Source organism: Epinephelus fuscoguttatus, linkage group LG8, assembly GCF_011397635.1.
Source record: "Epinephelus fuscoguttatus linkage group LG8, E.fuscoguttatus.final_Chr_v1".
Taxonomy (NCBI): Eukaryota; Metazoa; Chordata; class Actinopteri; order Perciformes; family Serranidae; genus Epinephelus; species Epinephelus fuscoguttatus.
This window is the reverse complement of record NC_064759.1, coordinates 39,538,487-39,552,157: the sequence shown is the minus strand read 5'-3', so window position 1 is coordinate 39,552,157 and position 13,671 is coordinate 39,538,487. Positions and strand designations below refer to the sequence as shown.

Below are 13,671 nucleotides of genomic sequence, written 5' to 3'. Positions count from 1 at the left end.
GGTTGTGGTTCACTCTTTCATAGACCTTTGATGAGCATGCTAATATGGGAGTGGGTCATGGCTGAACATGGAGCCCCGGAGGACAATTTTGCCATGAAACTGATTATGTTGATGTAGACTTGTATGGAGGAGGATTTGATCTTGAGGATGGAATGGGCATACATACTGAAGTTGGAGAGGGTAAGGACGTCGAATGAAGGGAATGGAAGGCTAAGGGAGGCGTGGAAAACTTTAAAACAATTCCAGCCGGTGAGATAGGAGGAGAGAGTGCGGGGAGCAATGCTTTTTAGGACAGCGTCTTGGGAGATGATGACCATGTCTGCTTGCTGCGAAGTCAGTTGAAGATGGTGGCTGAAAACAGTGGAACTGGAGCTGGATGAGGGTCTGAGGATGGCGCCAACTGTCTGAATCTCTGAAACGAGAGATGAGAAAGTGAGTCAGCAATGGAATTTTTAAAACTAGTGCTGGGCTGAGACCAGGGTGAGCCTCCGCATGAACTGCATGATGTGTAGGCAGTGCAACCGTCCTTTGTTAATGATGTCTACGACTGTGGTGTTGTTGGAGTAGATGGCGACGGTCTTATTTGACCATTCGTGCCCCCAAAGAATGGCTGCGATGACCACTGGGTACATTTCAGAGATGGCGGAGGAAGGGTTAGGGATGCAAATTCTGGTGGCCATTGGCTGAAAACCACTTGCCACCATAGAAGCCACCAAAGCTGATAGACGGGGCTGCGTCTGTGAAGAGCTGGATGTCTTTGGCCTTGGTGATGCGGTCTTTGTAAAATAAGGAGATGCTGTTCCATGTGGACAGGAACTGATGCCACAATTTCAGCTCCATCTTGCATGCTTCGTCCAGAGTGATGTGGTTATGCAGTGATAGAACGGAAGTACTGATGGAGAGTAAGTGAGACAAGAAGGAACGGCCTTGGGGGATGATACGAATGCCGTAGTTGAAGTGGCCTAGCAGTGAAAGAAGTTGACGTCTGGTACACCTGTGTGCCAGAAGGAAATTTGCAATGAGAAGAGAAATCTGGTGGATTTTCTCAGTGGGCATTGATGCTTGGAATGAGATGGAGTCAAGGATGATACTGAGAAACTCCAGAGATGTGCAGGGGCCTTCTGTTTTTTCTGAATAGAGGGTAACTCCGAGTTCATGGAACGCGGAAGTGAGGGTGTTGAGACCAAGAGAGGGGGGTGAAGTGGGTGGCGTGACTGTGAGAAAGTCGTTGAGGAAGTGGATGACGTACGGAAGTTTGAAGATGTTTACTAGGATCCAGCAGAGTGCTTCGGATAAGGAGTTGAATATTTTGGGGCTGCTCTTGCACCTGAAAGACAGACTTACGGCAGTAGTAGGCACCCTTCCATAGGATGCCAAAGAGGTGCCAGTAGTCTGGTTGGATGGGGAGGACTTTGAAAGCGCTTGTGATATCGGCTTTTGTCAGCCAGGCTCCTTGGCCTGCGAGACGGATGAGGGAGATGGCGTGATCGATTGTGGCGTACTGCATGGAGAAGTACGGGCTGGGAATGAGGCTATTAATGCTTGGGACAGTGGAATATTCCGGAATATTTCCTAGTGGCTACGTCAATAGGACTGATCCTGAATATGGGGAATGGTGGACTGGGAAATGGGCCGATCATGAATTTCTCTTTGACTTCCTTCTCTAGGAGTTTAAAGACTGTGTCGGGCTCTGAAATGGCTGACTGTAACTTGTGGCATGTGTAAGAGGAATCTGGCATGACCTGTAAACCTGGGTGAAAACCGTGTGTAAAGCCTTGAATGAGAAAGTGGACGAATTGTTGGTCTGGGTGAATCTGTAAAACATTGTCTAGGGTGTTTATGTTGATGGGTGTGTTGAGGTACTTACACAAGCTGTGCTGAGTGGGGCTGTGGGGACAGGTGGATCTAGCATGGGCTCTGCCACAGAAGGAGCAAGTGTGGAGGAAACAGCAGCTGGACGCATTGCATCCGAGGTCGTTGAAATTGTTACACACCATCCTCCCACCCTGATAGAGGACCGGTCTTCCTCTTTTGTCAACGCCCTTGGGAAGGAGACCAAGGGTGGTGGTTGGCTGTGGGTTTGCTGGTTTGGGGGTAATTGATGGTGGAGGGGCAGCAGAAGACGGCGGGATTGCACTTCCTTGGGGCTGGGGAGTGAGGCAATGGGACGGTGAGGGTGCATGCTATGGACAGATGGGAAGGCGCACCGCACAGGTCATAGGTAAGAGAGAGGCGAGCTGCAAAAACTCTGCAATAGAGTTCTGCATCCAGGGTTCCCCATTAAGGGGGTGGAGGAGGGTGGCTGGTTGATTTTTATTTTATTTATTTATTTTATTTTGATCCCCCCTATGTTAATCACTTATTGATGCTGTTTTTGAAGTATGAACAAGTCAATAAGTAATTTATTCCATTGAAATATCATTGATGTATTATAGAAAAGTCATTTATCTTTTTATAAATGACAAAAGGCACATCTGCCTCACTTTTGCCGTGGTATCATGATACTACTCAGAACCGTGATACTTTCACTGGTATCGTACCGTGGGGGGTGGGGAGCAGTGGGGCGTTGGGGGGGTGGGCGCCGAGGGATGGTTTGTCCAGGGCATAAAACTAGCCAGGACCGCCTCTGGCTTCGACCATTTCTGCCAGCTGTGTCAGACTATTTTGACCCTCGCGGCTTATTGTATGTGTGCTGGGAATGCATGACGTCAGTTTCTGGAACCCTGGACATTCTATGGTAACTTCTGACACATTTCTGCCGTGAAGCCACTGCCAGAAAAGAGGAAAAACGAAGATGAACATGTTGGACTTGGACAAGAACAGACAGTTAAACAGAGTACAAATGTCACAGCATTTTATTGAAAAATGGTGGGGCGTCGGTGGCTTAGTGGTAGAGCAGGCGCCCCATGTACAAGGCTGTTGCCGCAGTGGCCTGGGTTCGAATCCAGCCTGTGCTGCATGTCTTCCTCTCTCTCTCTCTCTCTCTCCCCCCCTTCACGCTTACCTGTCCTGTCCATTAAAGGTAAAATGGCCCAAAAAATATCTTTAACCAAAAAAAAAAAAAAAAGGAAACTAGACGAGGCTGGCCAGCCGCTGTCATGACTGACCTACGACATGCACACCAACACAATGAGCTGCAGCCTCTGCCGTAAGCACACCAAAGAAACACAGAGGACAGGGTTGGATTTTCCTACAGTTGGAAGGTAAGGTAATTATTTTTATTCAAACAAGGCACGATTTTTTTATGTGGCTGGTGAAAAATATGTTTGGCTGGTAAATTTTTGGAGGTCACTAGCCAATGGCAGATGAGGTAAAAAGTTAATTTTACACCCTTTTGTATTTGTATCGACGAACTACTAACACTGTTAGTAGTTCGTCCATAGAGTAGTGAAAAGTTTTTTTAGTTATAAAGTTTGCGAATGGACCACACTCCACACAGGAGAGAATGAGCCCGAACTGTCAGACGAAGACGAAGACACAAGACGCAAAGAGGGGCAAAGAAAACGGGACAAGCAGCGGCAGAGAATAAACGTTGGTGACAGGTCAATGTCGCTGGACAGGTAAACTACTAAAATAAATGTTACTATTTGTCAGCACATAGTATAATAGCGTTACGTGTCGGACTCGACAAGTAGGGAGTGAGGAGGAGAGTTCGTAACGTTACATCATCTCCAGGTAGAACAATTACTGTAAAACGCTTAATAATTTTAGTCTTATGTCAAAGGCATAACAGACAATAGGATAGCAGTAACGTTACTCCTGTGTACCCTGCTGATTGGATTCAGTACAGCTGCAGCCTATTTCAAATCACCTGTGCTGTGGACTGTGTAACAAACCCAATGAAGCCATGGGCGAAATGCATTGTTTTTTAGACTGATTAATAAAATAAGAAGCAATTCAGCCCTGTGTGCAGTGAATCCACTTTTGTTATCCTCGGAGGCCACCGTAACTTTGCCGACGGGAGGGGTGAGCACAGGCGAGTGAGTGAGCGCTGCAATCTAGAACCTAAACGCCACATGTCACTGTTTTCAACCCATTTTACACACTGGCCCTTTAACAATTGCAAAAAAAGAACATTTAAATATCCGAAATAACACGTAAAAATACCAAAATAAATAAATAAAGACCTAATAAAAAAAAAAAAAACTGTCGGTCTCTCACTCTCAGGTGTGCAGTTAAGTTGGTCGCATGCTCTTTTTGTTGAGATGGTTTTAGAAAAATCCAAAATACTTCCACACAGGGGCCGTGGCATTTGGTTTGGAACAAGTTCCATGTCTGTCTCGCCCTCACGAAGATCGCACTGTGTGTGTGTGTGTGTGTGTGTGTGTGTGTAGCCCATAGCCCCGCCTCCCCCACAGAGACAAAGACACTCCATGACAAGAGCTTTCCCTCCGTTCATTACGCTAATGAACCAACTCACCTGGCTGCCAGACGATGCATGGCAGTGAACGCTCTTGTCGTCTAGTCTCTTTGGAGAGAGAGACGAGGAAAACAAACACGCAGGAGTATGGCAATTAATCGCAGCTGTAGAAGTTACCGTCTCCCTTTAAATTTACCGTGCAATTAACCGAGTTATCGCACATCGCCACAGGCCTAGTTGGAGCTGTCAGTGGATGAGAGAGGTGAGTGACGGGGAATATGGACTGCTGAGTGCAACTGCCGTTACTGGTATGGTTGGATGGTAGGAGATGGAGAGGGCTTTAGTTTTTTTTTTTTTTTTAATTGTTTGGTGCAGAAGTCGCGTGGAAACTGAGTCAAAGGAGTAGGAAACAGATGAAGTGTGCTTAAATACTAATTGAACGGAAATGGGATATGTTCAAGGCGTGGTCTTGTTCCCGAATTTAGTTATAAAACTTCATTTATACCTTCATTACAACGAGTCCACTCTAAATGTGATCGTGTGTGGAGGGAGAGCACGCGAGGAGCATCTCTTTTGCAAAACAGGCAGCCTACCTGGCCTAAGTTGATCCCTGCCTGGCCTCAAGCATTGTGGATTTGTCAAAAATGTATTTTTAATATGTTTTATTACACTACAGTAGCCCACAGTCAAGAAAAATACCCTGCTAAGGTTACAATGCTAATAAACATAACAGGGAATTCAACCCAAGTCAGTTGATGGACTGTGTGATTTTAACGGTAACTTTACAGTTAACACTCATGGGTCAGCCGCCAATGCTTGCATTTCCAGTAAGTGAGCTAACGTTACTGTCATGTTAACTGTGAGAAGTCAAAACTTAACAACAAATCTACTAACCTTAAGCACTTACTGACTCTTCATCTGCTGTGGGACTTAAGGCTGCAATGAAATCTGTCATTGCACCAAAAAAAGACCTAAGTAAAAGATACAATTACCTTTTGAATAACCTACTCAAGTAAATGTAAAAAAGTAACTAGTTAATAAATTACTCAAAGTACAAGTTATTTTTCATGCAGGCCAGGGCAAAATAATAAAAAACAGCACTTATTTTGATGAGCAGCAAACAAGTAAAGACAGCCTTTACAACTAACATATGAAAAATCTCCCACTTTCTCTCCCTCTCCATCCCTCTCCTCATTATCATAACATCAAAGATAAATGTTGCACAGGGAAAATGAACATAGCTAATGTTAGCTAGCTAACTCATTTTCACCCACAGCAACTAGAAAAGTTGTTAGGCCAGGTGGCAAGTAGCTTTTGATGGGGCGTGGTGCAGGCCAGCAGACAAGTGCCTAATTTATGGAGGCCAGTGTAATTTTGATTGTAATGTTAACAAGGCAGCATAGTTAAATTAAATATTTTTACATGTAAAACGTAGCATTTGATCTCATATACATGTGAAATATGATGCAGATTTGGAGTGTATTCATGAGTGATATAATGTAAATGTGAAATAAAATAGGGGGGCTACTGGAGAAGATGCCGTTGTCATGGGGACTGAGTGAGTTAATAGTTAATAGTTACAATAGCTAATAGTTTACATAACAGTAACGTCAGCTCGCTCACTGTAAACGTCAGTGGCTAACTCATTAACTGTAATGTTACCAAACATCAAACAGTCTGACCTTGGCTAACAGCTAACATTAACCTTAATACTAACAAGCTTACCTTGCTGACTTGGGTTGAACTCCAGCTGCGACTGTCATTAGGTCAAAGGCTGGCGGCTCTGTGTTGTGTGTGCAGTTAACATTGGCAGGGTGTTATATGACCGGCTGGCTACTATTGTTTGAAAAAACATCTTTAAGATAGATTTTTCAAAAGTCCATGATGCTTTAGTCCAGGCAGGTGGTCAACTTAGGCCAGGCGGGCCGCCTGGTTTGCATCGAAGGCGCTTCTCACATGCTCTCCCCCTTCACTTGATCGCATTGAGAGCAAACTCATTGTAATAAATGTATAAATGGCAAATGTAGCGAAGAAAAAAGTTGATTAATGGCTCAAAAATATACTCATTTAAAGAGTAAAAGTACAGTTTTAAAAAAAGGAACATGGAAAGTAAGGCTGCACAATATATCGTTTGAACATCCCAATGTGCGCATGTGTGATAGTCACATCGCAGGACATGCAATGTTTTCTCTTTTTTTAGAACATGTAAACTTTTGTTTTGCTTCAGAAAAGCAGCTCTGAAGAAAGCTCGCCTCTCTCTCTCTGAGCACTCATCAGCCCCTCCCCCTCTCATGCACACACTGCAGTCACACACTGAAAATGAGCGACATGCACGACGGGGAAATGGTAAAGGAGGATTTATGCCTGGTACACACTACACGACCTTTCTGTCTGTTCTGAAAGTCACTATGTGGTGATTGTGGAGTCATAAAATCGTGGCGTGACTTGGCCAACAGACATGACACACTACATGATGGTACATACCATCCCCGGTCGTCTTTCACGTGTGTGATGTCATTGTTTTATTCTTGTCCTATTTTTATTACTTTTACTATTATTTGAGTCACTGTGTCTGTTCATGTGCCAGCCCAAATGTTGTTGTAGTCACCTAAAAAGCGCCGGCAGACGGCAGAAGCTCCATTTGAAGTACCGTACGCAAACATACAAGCCACTGAATCCTCCACAACAAGTTCCTACAATAAAAGACTATTTAAAGATAAATAAAAGACTATTTAGAAAATGGAGGGATTCTCTCAGCCGAGGTTATAAGGGGCTTTTAATTTGAAACAAAGTCAGGAAGTGTTGAGTTTGAAATGACGGCGCGATGCATTAACTTTATCAAGCCAACGGGAGCGGAGGGATTAATAAATAAAGGCCCGTTTATAATGTAGTCTGTTTCAAATGAAGCTGGTAGCCTCTGCAGTTGTGGTGAGTAAAAGCCCCGCCACTATTTTTTAATTTTCTAAGTTTAAGTCATCTGGTGAAAATTCTTGTATTTTTTTAATATCGTAATATATATTGCAAAAAAAATATATAAATAATCGCAATGTCAGTTTTTTCCAATATCGTGCAGCCCTAATGGAAAATGATCCTTGCTTAAAAACTTTATTTACTCAGGTGCGTTATTTGTAATGCGTTAATACCCACCTCTGACTATGAGAGTGATGAGGGTGAAGCAGAACAGTAAATTTGTGGTCTGGACAGACAAAAATTGAGCTGAATCTCACTTTAAATCTCTCTCTATGTATTTGATGGCCATTTTAAGGTATGTTAAAGATGAGGCAACTCCTGCGGCCTAGAAGTTTAATTCCCTGTCATCTCTTGGCTTTCAGCTCTCTGATTAAGGCATAAACTGGTAAATAAGGTATCACATAGACAGAAGAAGTTGTGCAGAAGCTGGAATGTGCTGATCCGGGGAGTGAATGAGATCAAAGTGCCATAGAATTGCATCAACCTGCAATGATACTTGTCAAGTCACAGACAGTGTTTGGGCTAACAGAAAACAATGGGTGAAAGTGTTCTGACACCAGTCATGTGCTGCTTGTGTGTGTTGCCCTTTACTTTTCAGGTTGCCACAGAAACATCACATAATTTCCTGCTTCGGCACTCAGCTTCAAATTTAGACCTTTACCTTTCCCAGTGTTGTACCCATCCAATAAAAAAACAGTATGTCTCATTTTTAAAGGTATCAGCTGCTTCTGCCTGTATTTCTTGACTGTCTCAGGGTCTGGTCCTACTGCACACTTGAGGTCTAATAATAACAAAATTAGACATGCATCGATTACAATTTTTTGGGCCGATACTGATTTCCGATTTGCAGAGTGTTTGGATGGCTGGATTTGGATTTCATTTTTTTCAAACCACTTTATAGCACACAAGATATTGCAATATTTTCTATCTTTGCTTTATTAGAACATTTTAACCAAGATACAACGAGCTTTTCAATAATCATCTCAAACAAACAAACAAAAACAGTGACATGTTTCTTAACCTGTTAAGAAACATTTTCCTTTTTGCTCAACTATAACTTCAGGTACAGTACTAAATAAATAAGTAAAAAAGGCATATATAAATAAAACCATCGATAAATAAAATATAATTCTTGGTGTATAGCATTTGTGGGTAATTTCTTGAATAGACAAAAAAGTAAAAATATCTTCTGTGGAAAATTCACACAGGTCTTAGGGACGTGCCCACCAGTAAGCACGCGCACACATGCATCTTCGGCACACGGACACGTGCCTCATCAGTTTCAAGCGGCACAGTGCAAGCAGTGAGAGCTCCGCAGTTCAGTTTAACATGGACAATCAACAACTTTCTCCTTCTCTCTTTTGATGTGTGTGCCTGAATGATTAAGGTGAGAAGCCGCCCATGTTTCATTTCCTCACATTGCCCATGAGTTGCACATGTGAGTGCGCTGCTGATGTTGCATGATATCAATCATGCGGGGCGCGCCGGGAATTGACCGGCGTTTTAAATCGGCATATTTTAGACTGACCGGCCGGTCGCAGGTCATGGCCGATCACGTGAAAACCAGCCCGATTCCGAGCACTGCCGATAAATCAGTGCAAGTCTAAACAAAATGGAGTAAGTAGCTAGAGACACTTCTGTCTGAGAAAATTTTTCTTTCAGCTCTTTATTTTCAACATTATTCCCATGTATAAACTTTCCTACAGCACGATTAAGAGCAGATGCCATTTATCAGTTTTTTGTTTTTTTTTAAAAAAGTTGTGAAATTGTGACATACTGAGGGCAACCCTGCTGGCATGTCCCTCACTTTTAAACATATCTCTAATTTTTCTGCCGTTTCCTCCAGGGCTTTTCTCCCTTTAATGCTCTCAACCTTTTCTCTTACTCTCCTTCTCTCTTTGACCTGTGCTGTTCGTTTTTTCTCCGCACTGCTTGGCCACATGCATTGACTGAACATTGTGTTGATCCATATGTGTGAGCAATCAACAGCATGATTACAGCTCCAGCTGGTTTCGCTTTGATTTACATATTTCATTTACCATTTTGAACACTGGCCTGACACTGCGAGCCAATCAGCTGGCAGGCAACAAGGAAATCCCCCAGTACTCCGGATGGCCAGTCTGACATAGACTGTATTAAATAGTGGTTGAAGCCCCATTGTTGACTGGATTTGGAAGCCTCAAGTTTGGCATTTTGGCTGTCGCTATCTTGGATTTTTTAGCCAGAATTGACCATATCTGGAGGAGAGGGTGGAGTGAATTCTAGCACTAACTGCTAGCTTAATAAGCTTGGTGCATTTATAGCTATGGTTAACTGTGATAATGCTAATGCTAGTTTTTGTTAGCAAAACAACAGGCTAAAAAACATTAAAACATAATGTGCTTATCAGACAAACAAAACAAAACACTTGGCACCTTAGAAGTTTTTTTTAGCTCAACCAAACAGTGAACAAGACTTATAGGCACCCAGAATGTTATAATTAACTTTCATAAACTGAAAACACATTGAAATAGTCACAGCTACGGCTAAACACTGTGAATCTTGGGTTATGCCATGGTTACGTTACCTAATCAACATCGTCCCTGTCGCCCCTAATTATGCAAAACTTTAAGCTTCAATAACATTTCAGCAGGTGAGTTACATGCACAGCTGTGATGAACAGTGACATTAGCTGTAGGAACCAAAACCGTTTTTTGTTTATTGCTGTTGTAAGGTTGGGCATTTTAACATGGCTCAAGCCAGCCTCAAGTGGCCATCTGAGGACCTGCAGTTTGTGGCACCTCCATGTTTTCCTTCATTTTTCAGCTCTGGACATTGCCGCTGGGTCAGGACCTGTGGTTTGCACAGCATCAGTCCAGTTGTTGAATGTGATGAATCTGAACAAACTCAGCCATGTATTTGTGAGACAGGGTGGCCTTGTCAACCATGTATGTCCCAGTCTGACCTCCACATGCTAAATTCTTAATAAGCTTTTGTGCACCTATTTCATCTGACTGGCTTTTGTTTTAGTTGAGATCTCAAATCAGCCCAACTGTAATTTATTTCAGTGTCTACCTCTGCTCTTTATTTGCCTCAAAATATCCCAGAGTCTACACACAATCTGTTTTAGCCTCAATATAGTTGAGGTTTCAGTCACAGGTGAACAGTAATGACTCCCCACTGTCCTGAAATGAACTGAGCACCTTTAACTGCCTGTCCACCAAAGCATAAGAAATCAGTGGGCACCTACAACAGATATTACTGCTCTATAGTAATAGTTTAGACAGTGTGCCATCTCAGAGTGTTCCCAGGTCCACAGGATCATAGCTCAGCCATGAAGCCAATTTTTCCCATTGGCCACTCACTGTTCTGCGGCCCAAAATATCTCTAATACTGTTGACAGGACACCTCGAACTGCAAACAAGGTCAATTATGAATCTTTCTATTATGAATTTTTGATCCATGGGCGAAACACTACTGTACATATTCAATGGGCCACATACTATGGAGGTAACCTAAAAGCTAAAAAACTTTTTTTGGCATATGCGCCAGGCCCGTAACTCCATACAACTAAACACGAGCCAACTTGGCATCCGGTATTTATTAATTATTATAGATCTATGGGTTTTCCACACATTCATTATTTTGTGACGATATCAACATTTGCTGACACATACTGATTTATTATTATATACTTGGAGCTGGACCATTCATTCTGAGCTCTGTTCGAATATATATACCGTTCAGTTATTCAGAGCTCCACATGCCGCAGCACATCATACTCTGAGCACAGACAGAGCAGCAGAACACCATCCCAGTGAAAGCAAAATGCTGTCCATTGTTTTTCCAACCAACTTTAGATAAAACTGCTGTGTTCCCATGCTTTCACTCACCTCTTCAGCAGCTGCTCCTCGAATCTTTCATTGATCTGATCAGCTCTCATCGATTTGACCACAAACTGATCGACTGATTAATTCTCCATCCTGCGACTTAAGGCTCATTTGCGCTCAACATTAGATTCAGCAATGGACAAAGGACCTTTCTATCCATGCTCTGTGTTTATTTCCTCTGTATTTGTGTATGTTTACTTAAAGCTTATGGATACAAACAAAACAGAGCAGGTGCCCTTGGAGATCATGGAGGCAGTGTAATGCAGTTCAAGCAAGCTATGACTGTTGGAGGACATAAAGATGTTTAAATAATGACGTAACAGAACAAATTGGTGATATAGTGAAAATAATTCTCTGTCCACATGTTGGGATGTATTTAATGGCCGCACAGACCACAACCATCTCCAACGCTACCTCCGTAACTTTTGACACTGCCCCTTTGTGCTGTCTGTTGGCTGTATCTGTGCCATCATAGAGGATTCATGAAACTATGACGATTGAAATGGACATCATACATAAAAGGAGTATAAATGAGCCTTTCACTCAACTAACAACAACAAAAAACAACAACTCATGAAGAGTTCTGCCTGTGGTGTGTTCACAGACCTGCAAAATTCAGAGATGAGACACAGAATGATCACAAAGGAACACACGCAGCATCCGCCGTCATCAGCTACCGCCACACATCGATTCTAATTCAGTGGTAAACTCTGCAACCAGTGATTTGTGAATCAGTCTGTTTCTTTGCATATGTGGGAAGGAGGATATGACGACTTCTAATTCAGTTCATCTTGTTGTTCTCTTTTTTTTTAACCACAGTAGAACAATGTATCCTGGCAACTCCAAACCTGTGCAACAAAAGGTCATGCTGGAAACACAGGAGTGACTCACTTCTATAAATGATCAATGTATCATCACCACAATGTGCTGCAGACTTATAGGCTACAGCAGAAGTTACCGTCACCTATGTAATCTTAAACACGTACATGTTCCGAAGCACTGTCTCAGTATAGCTATAGTTACTGGGCAATTGTTTGGGTTTTTTTTCTATTAAAACAAGTACTAGCAAGTTGGAGAAGCTGATGCAGCAGAGACTTGGAGAAGTAAGTGTCTATAATCCCTGGCTGTTCAGGGCCTCAGTCCCTGTTACAGGGATTAAAATAGCACAAATACAATGCTGTAGATTATGATGTGCAAATAAAGGCAATCAAAACCTGCAGGGCAGTCACTTGAATGAAAACAGATATGAAATACAGCTTTATTTCTACAAGTAATTCCACAAAGATAGGAATATGCCACTTAATATCCATCCTTGAGTATTAAAACTACAGATAGGAGCATTTTATTTTGCTATTCAAGCAAATTAAACCAAAACATATATATGGTCAGCAAATACAAAGTAAATTACTTTTTTGATTGTCCTTGACAAATCCCCCAGCAAATAAAATCCTTTTTTATGCTCCCCAAATTTTGATAACATTTGGGTAAAGGAGCTAATTTAAATTCTGATTGGGTGTAGGTTTGCTGCCCATCCTGCACAAGATGAGCCGAGTGAAGCAAATTGCAATGGATTCAATCTGCCTATTTTCATAGGCCGTAAATGAATGCAAATGAGATAATTATGGTCCAAAAGTCAAGTTTCTGTAAAATGCTGCGAGTGCTCTGAACAGTCTGATTAAGTATGCAGACACACCTGAATCAATGTAACAAACAATAAAAGTCATGTCTTCCTGCCCCTGAAGAAATAAAATCGGCACACAGTGTATAACAGCATTATATAAATTTCATTACAGAGAGACGTCCGAAAACTCATTTCAGCCTGGAACTGCCAGCCCCTTTCATCGTATTTATGAGACGAAACATGTCCTGTTAAATAAAATGCTATATATTATTTCCTCTCTCTACTGACTTGGATATGCTGTCTTGTGTTTGCTCTTACCTCCCTCTCTTCATGTGGGCTACCTGGTGAGCAGCCGCAGCAGTCCTGATCATTCTAACAATGAGTGAGACACTGTGTTTCATGAGAGCCTCGTGAGTGTGTCGCTGGTCGTCTTTTCTTCTCTCAGGGGGGCTTTTCTCTACTGCTGCGCATCTGAAATCCCAATAGGTTACCTCTGACAAGCTGACCCACCATAGATTTTTCTCAGTCCCCTGTTGGTAGCTTAAAAGCTACTCTTTTTTACCTCCTCACCATCAAAGCTGAACCAGAAAGGAGAGGACAAAAGCTACGTACAGCTTAACCTCCCTTTCTCCCTCACAAAGACGAGTCAAACCTTGTAGAATTGCCGATTTCTCTTCCTGATGACTGGCATGACCCCTCATCTTTCTCAAAATAAACGTGTTGGATTTAGGTGGATGTTCTGTGATCATGTTGAAGCAACAGGAGGGAAACAACATTGTGTGTGCAGACATAAAGGCTGAGCACTTAATCACAATTACTACACGTCAGGCTTTCCACAAGGGAGGAGCAAG

General features: G+C 42.5%; 1 pseudogene; it reads right to left on the bottom strand.

Annotated features, from left to right (window-relative positions):
• Positions 1-334: 334 nt before the first annotated feature.
• LOC125893510 (uncharacterized) overlaps positions 335-13,671 on the bottom strand; it is a 43,126-nt pseudogene continuing 29,789 nt past the window's right edge.